Source organism: Apodemus sylvaticus, chromosome 7 (genome assembly GCF_947179515.1).
Source record: "Apodemus sylvaticus chromosome 7, mApoSyl1.1, whole genome shotgun sequence".
Lineage (NCBI taxonomy): Eukaryota > Metazoa > Chordata > Mammalia > Rodentia > Muridae > Apodemus > Apodemus sylvaticus.
Genome location: NC_067478.1, coordinates 72520416 through 72533718, shown reverse-complemented (window position 1 = coordinate 72533718; position 13303 = coordinate 72520416). Strand labels below are relative to the sequence as shown.

Sequence of the window (13303 nt, the reverse complement as noted above, 5' to 3'; positions counted from 1 at the left end):
TGGGGGTGGGGATGGGGCGGGGTGGGGGAGGGGAGGAGGGATGGAGAGATGCCTCAGCAATCAAATCCCAGAAGGCTTCTCTCCCAGAAGACCTGGGTTTGGTTCCCAGCACCCATATAATGGTTCCCAGCACCCATAACTCTAAATTAGATACCATCTTTTGACCTCTGTGGGTACCAGGTACACAAGCAAATCTTTAAAATAAAGAATAACCCTAAACACACAGAACATCTTTGATGTGTTCGTGTGTCACGTGTACAGATGTGAGTGTGTGAGCGCACCCCCTCTGTTCTCTTGTTCCTGCAGCTGAACCTGGGGCCACTCACTATCCTTGCATTGAGTTCCAGGTACTCTCTGAGGGGGGCCTCAGAATGACAACCTCTCCCCAAGCGTCCTTCAGTTTGCTTGGGCTGTTCAGGAAGCCTGGTGCACATTGCAGCCATTGAGAGGTCGGGTGATGCTGAGGAAGAGGTCTAAGGTTTCCTGATCCGAAGAGGGGAAGCCTCCTGGCACTCTGGGAGCTGTGTCCATGTTGGCTCCAGGCTGCTGAGGGGACCACCACTTCAGCAACGCCAGCTGAGGCCACTTCAGAGGTTACCTCAGCAGCAGGGTAGGGCCTGAAGACCTCCTCCTCTACCCTCCATGACTTAACACTGTTCCGTGTGTGTCCCACATAGGCTCAGCATCTTTTAACAGCTATGTTTATCTGAGCTCTGGGCATCTCAGAGCTCACAGGGAAGCAGGGAGAGATGTATAAGCGGTCACACCCGAACGCTGACACAGTAGTTGGTGCAGCTGGATCACCCCCGCCCCTAGTTGGTAGAGCCCAATTTCCTATATTGTCCGAATTTTCTTGATATATATATAAACAGGACCATGAAGATGGTGGCTCAGGAGTGGTTTAAACCTTTTATTTACTATTTTGAAAAGAGAACACATTTATATGTTTAAAAAAATTAACAAGATAGTCCAGAATAAAGTAAGAAATCTTCCCATCCAGCCTCCTACCAGCCGCTTCTTCCCAGTCTAATCCTGTTTGACTTCCAGGGAGAACAAACACACACAAATTCTGAATGGATGACTAAATAACTTTGGGGGTCTTGTGGTGTGGGGAGGGCCCAGCCTTCTGTCCCTGCCCACTCCCCTCAAACCCAGGGCTGCAGCCATACCAGGATGATAATCGATAGTACACTTTCAAATATTTATGAAAACCTAGTGTATTTTCTCAGTCTGGAGTTGTAGCTTTCATGGAACTTGGCATTAGAAGCTAGAAGGTCAATATTTTCCCTGGGCCACTGAGGACTGGCTGAGATGTAAGCTTGCCTCTGGCCCTTTGGGCCTGGCTGCTCCTGCCCTGTCAGCTTCTTGTTGATGGTTCTTGAATTGTCTGCGGTGCCAAGCTGGTAAGAAAAGGGCACAGAGAGGCCAAAGCTCTCCCTGGTAGCTTTAGCGTGGGCAGAAGCGTTGCGCAGACTCACTGTGGGGATTTGGGGAAGTCCGTTTCCTTTCTTGAGCCTGTCAGCCATCTGCAGAACGGGAAGTCAGGCCAGTCCTTGAGCTCCTTCTCAGATTTCCTCAGAGCTCTCTGAGTGCAGGTCCTCACCATGTCTCTCCTACATACCCGCCACAAGGCAGTGCTGAATCGGGCTCTTTCTTCCTCAGGGAATTGAATGTTTCTGCTTGTTGGTCAGGGAGCTGTTTCCAGGTTGCTGAGGAAACACTGGCCTGAGAGCCCAGGCCCAGGCCATCTTCAGACCTTGTCCCTACTCCATGGCTTCTTGCTGGGGCCCAAGGGGACAGATGTTACAAAGCCGATGGCATCCAGTTTGATCAGGGTTGAGAGATGGCCACCCCGTCAGCTGATGGAAGGCTGTGGAAATCAAGCTGACAGTTCCTTAACCCTGAGGGCAGAGCCAGGGCAGCCAAGACCAAAGGAACTTGGCAGTGATGAGGCAGGGGAGGGGCAGCCAGGGGGAGCCAGGCAGCCAGGGGGAGCTGGGCAGAATGAACTGCAGGGTCTTCCTCACCCCCATGTAGCCATCAGAGGTGTGGAGAGGAGACGGTAGTTAATTTTGAAAAGTATTTGAAGATTACTGTGCTTATTATTTTTACCACAAAACTCAAGCAGTGCACCTCCTTATCAGACGGGCCCCTTTCCCCCTGAGTCTGCTCACTCCTATTGTTAGCTCTGAGCTGGCTGTCTCTCTGGCCCTTCCACCCCATGCACGATGAACCAAATACCTGCATGCAGGCAGAGCTGCGTTTTGCTGTTTTGTTTTGTTTTTACTTTTGAGACAGACCCTGTTTAGGTTGGCTTGGAATTCACAGCGATCGCTGCTTCTACCTCTGGAATGCTGGGATTAAAGGCATGTGCAACCATGCCTGGCCCAAACTGTGTTCCTTTTAAATGATTTAAATAGGATTCTACTTCATAGAACTCATTCTGGAATTGGCTTTTCCCGATAAGCGTGAAGGCATCTATCTTGCCATGCTACAAACTGATCTCCACTCCTTTCAGCTGCTTCAAGGTACTCCTTAGTTCTTCAGACAGTTCCTTTCCTGATGGGAGATGGGCAGGTTCTGGTATTTTGTTATGATACAAAGACCCCGTAGGACAGCCTTGGATGGTGTATATGTGTGTACACATGTGTGTAGTCCAAAGGTTAGCGTGTTTCCCTCTGTCATACTCTACCTCTTGTTTTCAGGCAGTCTCTCACTGAGCCGGAAGCTCACTGATTGGCTAAGCTGGCTAGCCAGGGAGTCCCAGACGTCAGCAAAGAGTAGCTCTTAGGAAATGGGCTGCGTTGGAGTCTCCAGCGTTAGTGCCTCAGCTACAGGCTCCGAGCTTTGAGAACAAGGTGCAGGTGGCAGAATGGCCAGAGACCCTAGGGCCTCTCCCCTGGGGCTTTTATTTGTTAGTATTAGGAATTTCCTGTAGACTCTCATAAGTAGCTGTGGCCCTAAGAGAGATTCAAAGCCTGGCAGAGTCTTCAAACACAGCGAGGAGATTCAGGCCCAAGGGTTTAAACCTCACCTCTACCCTGACTTTGTCTTCATCTGTACTCTAAGGGATTGGACCTGAATGTCCCTAATGGTCTCTTACTTACCCAACTTAGGCTTAGGACAAAGTACTTCTGGAAGGCCCCTAAGTTCCCAGGGACAAAGAATAAAATAAAAAGAGCTGAAATACGCAAAGAGCTGAATACCCAGGAGCAGGAGATGTTGCAAGAAGAGGGTGATCTGAGGTCAAGAAAGTCCCTTGTCCTCTATCACTGTACAAATAGAACTTTAACCAGAATAGGCAAGGAGTATCCAGACATGCGGAGCCCTGGAAAAGCTGTCCAGGCCCGGGCTCCCTAGATTCCTCTGTAGCCCTCCCTCAGATGCTATATCCAAGTGGCCCACAGGGGATGATAGAGGAAGGAAGACCCATCTTACCTTTAGAGAAGTCTTTCCAGACCTCATGAGCAAATTTCAGATCAAGCCACTGGACTTGGGCTATAGGATTCAAGAAGAAAGCAGCCTTGGAGGCTATAGCAGTCTACGGATGAGACTTTGAAATTGGCCAGTGGCTTCAGGATTACGGTCAAGGTGGGCCTCCTGGAGGAGAAGGGAGTCTGAACTGAGTGGGTCTCCTAGATTTATGCCCTGGTAACAGGCATAACTGGGTAGGGCTCTACCACCTCACCTATCGGAAGGGAGGCCATGAACAACTGACTCGGCATCTCTGCTCTCTGGTCCAGTTGTGAAATGGGAGTAATAATAGATACTGACCTCGAGGGCTGTGGCGAAGATGCTAAATGTTTATAATGGCGCCTGGCACACGGTGGGCAGTCGACAAAGATGGACCGTTTCTGTTACTATTTCCATCACTGTGATGAAGAGGAAGGGGTGGGTGGGCTGCTCAGCCAGCCGTGACTGGCCCTGGGAGCATCCCAGAAGGAGGATGTACCTTTTTGTGCACAAGGGGGTGACCTTGTACTTTCAAGGTGATGACCGCACAGCCTCAGTTCTGATGCTTGTATTCTCGGGAACAAATGTATGAACCCTAAGTTCTATACAGACCAGGACGCAGATGGTAGAATTCCTGCTATAGCGGCAGGATTGAGGAAGTTGTGTGAGCCTGGGGTTGGAAGCCAGGAGATGCTGCTGTAGTCACCCTGCAGAAGCCAACTCTTCTGGAAGGTGAGTGAGGACTTCATCCTTGTCAACCACAGATCTCCAGAGGTGGGGCTGGTGGTTCTCCAGGTCCAGATCTCTATTTCCTCACTGTAACATGGGAAGGGAAGGTAGATCAGGTTACCAGAGTCCTGACTGTGTAGCCACCTCTGAGCAGAAGAAATCAGGTAAGGAAGGTGAGTTGGAGGGTCTCTTGAGGGAGGTCCCTTCAGGAGGGAAGGGTAAGCAGCAGTCTTGAATAAGCCGGACCCTGTGCCCCCTCCCTCCCCCCACTAGCAGAGGTGACAGCTCCCCCACTTCCGAAGCAGAGGCTGACTGACTGATGAGGAGGCTCCTGAGCTAGCCTGTCAGCGAGTGCCCCCTGCCACCTTTGCATGGCTAATTTGCATAACATTTGCACAAATCTGCATAATTTAGGAAGCAGCTAGTTCTCCTCTTGGGCAGTCAGCTCTGTGATTTTATGAGCTTTGAAGTAGCCCTTTCTTCTTCTGCCCACTCCCCCTCTGTTTTCCTTTCTTCTGCATCTCGCCTGTCAGGTCCTGTTGCCTCTGCCCACCTCTCTGGGGTGGTAGGTTGGACCTCCAAGGCTTTTTCAGTCCCCAGAGAAAGGCCTCCTGCAACTGTTGAGAGCTGCCTCAGCCTCAGCTCAGCCCTTAGAGGGCTACAGAGTCCACCAGGAGTGCTCAGGATCCAGGGCCGACCCTCTTTCCTGACGGTGTGGGGAAGGGGGCAGGGGCACTGGAGACTTTTCATGTCAGCCCTTGATGTGCCCCGGAGGGTTAGGATTGTGCCCCGAGGCTCAGAGACTTACTGTCCAAGCAGCTGTCCCTGCCTCCACCATGTAGGGCTCCTATCCTGTCCTCTCAACATTTTTATTCTTGGACCTGTGAGGACTCCCTTGGGTATGAGTAATACCAACTTTGTGCCACACAGCCTAAGCAAAACTAAAATGGTTGTGTACAGTATAGTTCAGTGGCAGGTATTCTAAGCACAGGCTATGTGCTTAGTATGCACCAGGTCCTAAATTAGAACCCCGGACACAGAAAAGAAAGAAAAGAAAAGAAAAGAAAAGAAAAGAAAAGAAAAGAAAAGAAAAGAAAAGAAAAGAGAGAGGGGGGAAAAGAGAGAGGAAGGAAGGAAGGAAGGAAGGAAGGAAGGAAGGAAGGAAGGAGGGGGAGGGAAGCATTGTCTTGTCTCACTTGGTTAGGCCATAAAGGGGATACAGGGCTTTCAGGCACAGCTGGTTCTAGGGGCACAAACATTATAACGAAGGCCTTTTTTGTCCTCTTTTCCTTGGTGGCCTTCACCCCTGGAAGCTCTGCAGTCATGTCCTATTGGCTGTAAGTCCAGGAGTCTGACCATTCCAGAACCAATCATATTGATTCACTTGGGTCATGTGCCCTAATGCACACGTGGTCCCTCACTGACCAGATTCAGGTCACATTTCCAGCCTGAGAATGGGGGAGAGGGTTCCCTAGAGACTGGCAGGGACTCTTAGGAGGTGGGCTGGGGTGAGGAGGGGAGCGTTGGGTTCCCAGTTAACACTAGTGCTTCCCTAGTAAATGTGTGAATCTGATTCCGAGTGTGAAGAACTGGAGGTGGGTGGGGTGAGGCTGGGGAGGGGGCACATGACCTCACAGTGAGAATTCTCTTTCCTCCTGGCCTAAGGCAGAGTCTGAACCCAGCCCTGCAGATATCTTGTTACAAAGTCAGGCATGATGCTTTTACCTTCTAGTGACCAGAACCCTGAGCCGCCTGGACTCTGAAACCCAAAAGTGATGCCCGTTGTGGTATAGAAGGGACTGCGGAGGCCATCTAAAGGACAGAAGGTATTGTCATTGAACTTAGAAGGTAGAAACACAGCAAGCCTGTCCCTTTAACGCTGGGGGATGCAGAGAGATGGAGACATTATAGACTCAAGCAACTCCCATTTCAACACAATTCCTCAGCAGTGGTCCAGCCTCCACCCACCCCATCAGTGTCAGAACTGCTGAGTCTCCAGCTCTGCCAGGGGCAAACTTGTCCTGCTCTGCAGGCCCCCAGCTGCTGAGTCTAGACTCACTCTGAGCTCCCGCTGAGCCCACTCCCTGCTGCCAGGCCACCTGCTGATCCTGCCAGTTTTGCTGGAGTGGACTCCTACTTCTCAAGACTGTGCCCCTGCTCCCTGGGAAATCCTGACTGCCAGTACTGGGCTAAGAGATCTACTTAGTCATCTTCAACAGCACCACCAGAAGGCTGGGGTTTTCATTGTCAGCTGCCTCCCTGAGTTATGAATTAGGAACTGAGATCCTGAGAGGGTGAACTATTTTATTAAGGTGGTACATTGGTAAATAGCAGGGAATTTGAGGCCTCAGTTGTCTTTACAATATATAGCACCTTTACTCTGCCTGGGCCTTAGTTTCACTATCTGTACAATGGGGTCAGTGTTTCCTGTATGTTTCAGAGTCATCCCATGCTGTCAGAGGTACATGAGTACTAAATAAGTTTGTTTGTTTGTTTTTAATTTATATGAATACATTGTTGCTGTCTTCAGACACACCAGAAGAGGGCATCAGATCCCATTACAGATGGTTGTGAGCCTCCATGCTGTTCTTGGGAATTGAACTCAGGACCTCTGGAAAAGCAGTCAGTGCTCTTAACCACTGAGCCATCTCTCCAGCTCACTAAATAGGTTTTTAGAAGACTTGAGCAGATGTCCTTTAAATCCTTGTCATTGTTGCTGGCTAAGGGCAAGGGAGCCAGGAGCCTGTAGACCCTGAGGAATTGGGCAGAGGGTATGTGTGAATGAAGAAGGGCGGGGCGGGGGGGCTGGGCCTCATGTCATAGAGAGGAAGCTGCAAAAGATGAGGCTTCCGGTGAGCACTGCACGTAGGTGGCACAGCCGCTCATGTTGGAAGGAGGAGAGCAGCCTGTCCCAGGCCATGATGGACTTCAGTTGGAAGGGTCGGGGTTTGGTACCAGAGGGAACAGAGGCCCCTCGGATATGGAAAGGGGATGAGCACAGATGCCCTGTAGCTCCACTTCCGTGTCCACTGCAGTGCTGAGCTGGGCCAGGCACACCTACAGTTCTCCCAGTTAGGGGTGCTGGGTCTGGAGCTGTACCGGCCATGTTCCCCTTCGTGTTCTACCCCATGTCCTGTCCCCAACCACTGCTGCTACCACTTCCTGCCGCCTATGGTCAGAAGCACACAGAGGCCACAGTTCAGTTCATACTTCAAAGCTGGAGCCTCCCTCCCGCAGGCTTGCAGAGAAGAAAGGAAGCCCATGGGGGGCCTCACAGCCTGACTGTAACTGGTGTTTTCTCCTTCCCAGGAAGAGCCAAGCTCTGGTTCTGGAACTTTCTACCCATCATCTCTGCCTCTAAGACAACAAGCTGCTTTATTTGTTTTTAATTTTGAAATGACATTTTGTGTGTATGTGCTGTGTGTGTGAGTGTATGTGTGTGTCTGTGTGTGCTAGTGAATGCACTTGCTCTCAAATGCAGGCACACACCTCGGTGCGCATATGGAGATCAAAAGACAACTGGCAGAAGGCAGTCCTCCCCTTCCACCATATGGGTCCGGGAGATCAGGCTCGGGTCATCAGATTTGGCTGCTAATGTCATTATACCCCAGGCCATCCTGTCAGCCTCACAACCTGCTTTGATGGCGGAATTTCTGGCAGACTAGTGATGTGCACAAGGTGTAGTGGGCCCATCCCCTGTGGTGTGGGTTACCTACCTGTCTGTGTATGCTTCTTATTGCCTCAAGCTTTCAGTGAACACAGAGCCAATAACCAGGGGAGGCTAAATCCCCACAGAAACAGGCAGTGCTCCCTCATAGCTAACCATGGCAGCTGCCCAGAGCAGGAGCTGAGGAGAACGAGGCAAGGGTCCCACACTGGGGCAGGGAGTTGGCCCTCGCCACCTGCCACACAGCCTGAGCCAGGGACCACTAAGCCTCATTGTTGAGCTGGTTCCTGCAGCCCTGTGGATCTCCCTGGGAAGCCACTCAGTCCCTGTCACCTCCCCAGCTTCTGGAGAGCAGCTTCCAGAGGATGCGGACACTCTTCCCCAGGGGACACGTGGGGAGATCTCCCTGCTCTGCCTGGTAGTATCTGGTCCCAGGCCCCAGGTGCCTGTGTGAGCTTCTTTCCAAGTCTCTGGTTGCAGAGATGCTGGCTTGCAGAGCTGACTGATGGTTACCCAGCAACGCAGCGCATATTTGGGTCAACAGCCTGGCCCTTGCCTTCGTTCTTGATTTTCTGGGACCCTAGGAGGCATGCAGCCCAATGGTTTCGCCTTCTTTTAAAAGACTTGGGCACTTGGTAAAAATAAATTTTTCTGGGCAAAGCCCTGCAGCCTATCCCCTCTACAAGGCTTTCTGTGTAGGGGTGTGGAGGGGGAGCTGTTTGAGTAGACAGCCCAAGAGGTTTGGATGGCAAGGTCCAGTTTCACACTCCAGATCCTCCAGTGAAGGATTTCAAAGGACCCCATGGACGGCAGCCTTTCACCACCACATTTGACCAGGCACTACATCACACCTCAGAGCTATTCTCCTCTACCCACTGTGCCCCTCTTCAGATCTCTGGCCTGTACCCCGCTTTCTATCACTATCTCTGGAATATCCTGTTCATCCTTCTCCATTGAGAACATCTTTGTCCCAGCAGCACTTGCACTGTGCACACACTCTTGTTATACCCCAAACCCCATCTTTCCCATGAGTACCTCAGTGGTCCTCTGTGTCCACCAACTCGGTCTCCACACTGGAGTTAGAAAGCCACTAGAAACGCGGGTTTGAGCCCCAGCAAACACTTGTACAAGGCTCACCCTACTTCTCACCCCAACCGTCCTGCTCCCCTCTGCTGGGAGCCTATGCCACCTTCCTTCCCAGACTTCCACCCTTCTGGGCATTTGTGACTGTCTAATCCACACTCTCTTGGTTCCAGACCCTTGTTAGGCATGTATCTTGGGTTCACCCTTTCTCTGTCCTTCCAGTATCTGGAGGGCTTCTTCTAGTACCATCTCAGATGCTCGGTTTGGACGTCTTTTGGCATTCCTGGCCTGGCACCTGCTACTATGCTACCAAGCCAAAGCCAAAGCCACCATTTTCTCTGGACTCTTTGGTCTAGCTCCATGCTCCCCACCCCCACTGGTACAAGGCAAGTGCCCCAAACAGCCTGTGTTAAGGAAGAGACGGTTGTCACTGGGCCATAGTGACACATATCTTTAATTCCAGCACCTGGGAAGCAGAGGTACGTGGACTTCTGAGTTTGAGGCAAGCCTGGTTTACTGGGTGAGTTCCAGGCCAGCCAGGGTGACCTGGAGAAACCATTGAAAAATGAACAAACAAAAAATAGGAAGAAGTCCTATTTATTTATTGCCGAGTCCCAATAGCAGGTGTATGCTCTGTCTTCCTGGCTGTGGGTACTGTCTACCTGCTGCCTGCAGAGAGGCTTCCCAGCAGTGGGCCCAAGCTGGCACACAGTCAGGCCACACGGTCCTACCTATCCACTGCCCCATGCTCCTCCCACATGGACTGCTTTGATCAGACCTTCTTGTTGAGAATCCAAGTCCAAAGCTAAGATAGACTTGGGGCCGAGGTGCCCAGAATTGATGAGCCTGGCCAGGAAAGGCAGGAGAGGGGGGTGATAAAGAGGGCACCCGGGGACCCAGCCAGGCCCTGCTCAGCCCCACTTCACTCTTGTTTCTTAAAGATTTTTTTATTTATTACATGTAAGTACACTCTAGCTGTCTTCAGATACACCAGAAGAGGGCATCAGATCTCATTACAGATGGTTGTGAACCACCATGTGGTTGCTGGGATTTGAACTCAGGACCTTTGGAAGTGCAGTTGTGATCTTAACCTCTGAGCCACCTCTCCAGCCTTCCACTTCACTTTTAACTCTAATCTTTCCCACCTCAGTTTGGGAGTGGGGTTGTCACAAGAGTCTGTAACTCTGGCCTGTCTACCTTGTGTCAACAGGAGGTAAGCACCCTGCAGCTGGGGTAAGGCCAAGGACCCTAAGCTCTCACACTCCCAGATGATGGGGAGGAGAATACATCTGGAGGGGTTCCTGTCACACCTGGGTAAAGCCAAAGACCTCCCGGAAGCCTACTCTGTCAGACTGGATTGGCTCTGGCTCCTCCTGACTGCATGCTGTACACTGTGCCCCACTCCCTGCTCTTGCTCCCATCCCCCAACTCACTCTGCTCCCAGACATTGGTCTCTTTGATGTTACTCTACATGACAGAGCATCTACCTCAGGGCCTTTTCACTTGTGGGACTTCTGAGTTTCAGCTGAGGGCTTGCAGGCTTCAAGACTTTATATCTGTACCTCAAGTACTCATTCAGGAGGGCCTGCCCTCCTCTTTGTTAGATTGCATCCTCTGAGACCTTTTCAAGACTGTACTTGGTTTTCTCCATGTATCTAACACCATATAAAGCACTTTCTCTTCTTCCTTATCTCAAGTGTGCTGGGGTTTTTTGTTTGTTTGTTTGTTTGTTTGTTTGTTTGTTTTTTGTTGTTTTCCTGATGGGATGTCAACCCTGTGAGGCTGAAAATTTGCACTGTTAGTCCGCAGCACTCTGGGGATAGGGAAAATTGAAGGAGTGCTTGGAGAATAAAGGAACAGACCGACCGAGTTACAACAAGGAGATAGGAAGAGCAGCTATCGGGTTAGCGCACTTACCTGAGCCAGGCCCTTCAAAAACCTCTGTGATGTTCTGGAATCTTCCTGAACTTCTGCTCCTCAGGAATAAACCAAGGATGAAGACGCTGAACAGCTTTCCTAAGGTCACTCAGCCAGTGGTAACTGGAGCAGGAACCAGAGCCTTGGGCTGGGGAGAGAAGAGAGGAAACAGCGAGTAGCCATCTTCCTCCCTGCCACTGGGTCCCCTCCTGTTTGCTGTTTCCTGCAAGGCCTCCTCACAGAGTAAGGACACCTGAACTCCTCTTACAGCTGAAGATCTCACATCAGTGCTCCAGCCTGCAACCCCTCCCTCCCCCCCCCCCCAGGAGCTGAGCTTAAACCCCACAACTTCCCGTTCTACCTGGCTCTGCCCATCCCATCAGAGGCACATGAGTTACTCTCTGACTCAACCTTTTTCAAGTTGTTTCCTGTCACTCCCTCTCCTTATATCGGCCCCCAGACTCTCATTTTCCATGGTCCTGTGCTGTCAGCTTCTCTAGCAGAGTCCCTGGGGGCATGTTGTATATGAAATTATTTTGTGAAATCCAATAAAAATTTTAATCAGGTCAACATCATTACAGGAGAGGAGATGACAGATCTTCCCTGACGCAGATGATATGGAAGAAAAAAAGAACCTGTCAATCCATAAACATGGGTCTGCTCACAAGCACGTGTCAGTCTCAGTGCGTGTACACTGGCGCCGTGCATTCACACACACACGAGTGTGTACATTATCAGACAGCCCCTGCCAACCTGGATACTGGTTCATGGACTCAAGTCGTGCTCCACTGGGAGATTGCTACCTTGTGTCTGCTGGAGCTGGGCCTATAATTGTCTCACTGCACAGGCAGCAAGTTGTCCCCACAGCTGAGAGACACCCACCCCAGAGAAGAAACCTATTGCTCACAAGCTCTAGATGGTGCATAGCAAGAGAAGACTCATTGGGTACTCCTAAGGGGTTGGGGATGTCCTCAGAACCTTGCCTAAGGTGCTAGTGGCTGCCAGAAACCTGCCTTAGAACCACTGAGACCTGAAACCCATGATGAGAACCCTGACTGCCGTAGAGGAAGATGGTTCAGGTCATTTCCTACTTAGGACTGTGGCAGCAGCTGCGTCTTGGGAGAAGGTGGGAGGGGAATTCCTCTGGGTATACTGCAGGCGCTGCATTCCTTTTGGTTGTTTTTGTTTGTTTGTTTTATTTTTTGTTTGTTTGTTTATTTTGAAACAGGGTTTCTCTGTATAGCTCTGGTTGTCCTGGAACTCACTCTGAAGACCAGGCTGGCCTCGAACTCAGAAATCCGCCTGCCTCTGCCTCCCAGAGTGCTGGGATTACAGGTGTGTGCTACCAACGATGGCTTTAGGTGCTGCATTCTTAAAAGGATTGGGATAGACAGTAGATCCCCACTATTGGGCTTCCTTTCTCCCTGGCCCCTAGTCACACCCTCCTTGGAATCCAGGCTGCTATGTCAGCTCCATCGCCTCTTCCTCCCCCTCCATCCAGATGATTTTCACGCTTCCATCCTGGCTTGCAGGGGACCCCACTCTGTCCATACCGAAGGGGTGAGTATGGTGAAGTAGAGTGGGCAGAGGACACCCTTCGATGCCTCTTTGCTTGCCCATTGTTTACGGTGTGCTTGTGCCTAACCTCCAGGCGAGGAACAACAAATAACCCTAGACAGACTCACTATGGCTTCTCACTGGACACGTCCTTCTGTTATCAGGGACCTGGATTGTTTTAATGCCCTCAACAGTATGTTTTCTCGATGTTTCTAGCAATGACTTGTGGACTCCTTGATCATTCGGTACCCTGGCCTGTTGTCTATGAACCCGAAGTTCTCGGTCTCCCTGGCCATCATCTGTGTACTATAGTCTGGATCTTTGCTCGAAGGCTTCACAGTGACACACAATACCCTGTGCAATGGTATTCAGAGGCAGAGGTTGAGGGTCTTCTACTCCTTCTGCTCTGTGAATACATGGGGAAGAAGAAGCCGACTATGAGGAATGAACTCTCACCAGACACCCTATCTTCTAGTACTGTGAGATTGGGTTTCCTAGCTTCCAGAATGCTAAGGAGTCAGTGTCCATTGGTCATGGGCTACCCAGCCTAAGATATCTTGTTATAGCAGCCAGGTCAGACGAAGACACCATAGGCTATTACAGAGAGAGAGAGAGAGAGAGAGAGAGAGAGAGAGAGAGAGAGAGAGGCACAGAGCCACAGGAGAACTTCAGCTCCCAAGATGGCCATATGCCCATCGGAGGGTAATGTCTTTGGAGAGTAATTATCCATGTCTCTGTTTGGGAGCCTAGGGCTCTGTTGGGGATTGCACCCTCTGCAACTGCCGATGACTCAACCAAAGAACTCTTTTCCTGAAGCTTAAAAATGACTTCTGGATCATCAAAAACATTTCCAAAATAAAGGCAGTCTTTATTGAGTAGTTACTGTGGGCTGGGCAC

The 13303-nt window shown here is 50.8% G+C and overlaps 2 long non-coding RNA genes across 3 annotated transcripts; one reads left to right on the top strand and one right to left on the bottom strand.

Annotated features, from left to right (window-relative positions):
- Positions 1-897: 897 nt before the first annotated feature.
- LOC127689031 (uncharacterized) lies at positions 898-10944 on the bottom strand. 2 transcript variants are annotated; one of them, XR_007978824.1, is made up of 4 exons: positions 10850-10944; positions 3439-4269; positions 2693-2845; positions 898-2559 (listed from the first exon to the last, which is right to left on the bottom strand). It is a non-coding gene; the product is annotated as an uncharacterized LOC127689031 (long non-coding RNA). The 2 variants fall into 2 exon arrangements; XR_007978823.1 differs by having other exon boundaries at positions 898-2845.
- LOC127689030 (uncharacterized) lies at positions 4096-11424 on the top strand. Its single transcript, XR_007978822.1, has 3 exons — positions 4096-4185; positions 5915-6008; positions 10914-11424. It is a non-coding gene; the product is annotated as an uncharacterized LOC127689030 (long non-coding RNA).
- Positions 11425-13303: the final 1879 nt, after the last annotated feature.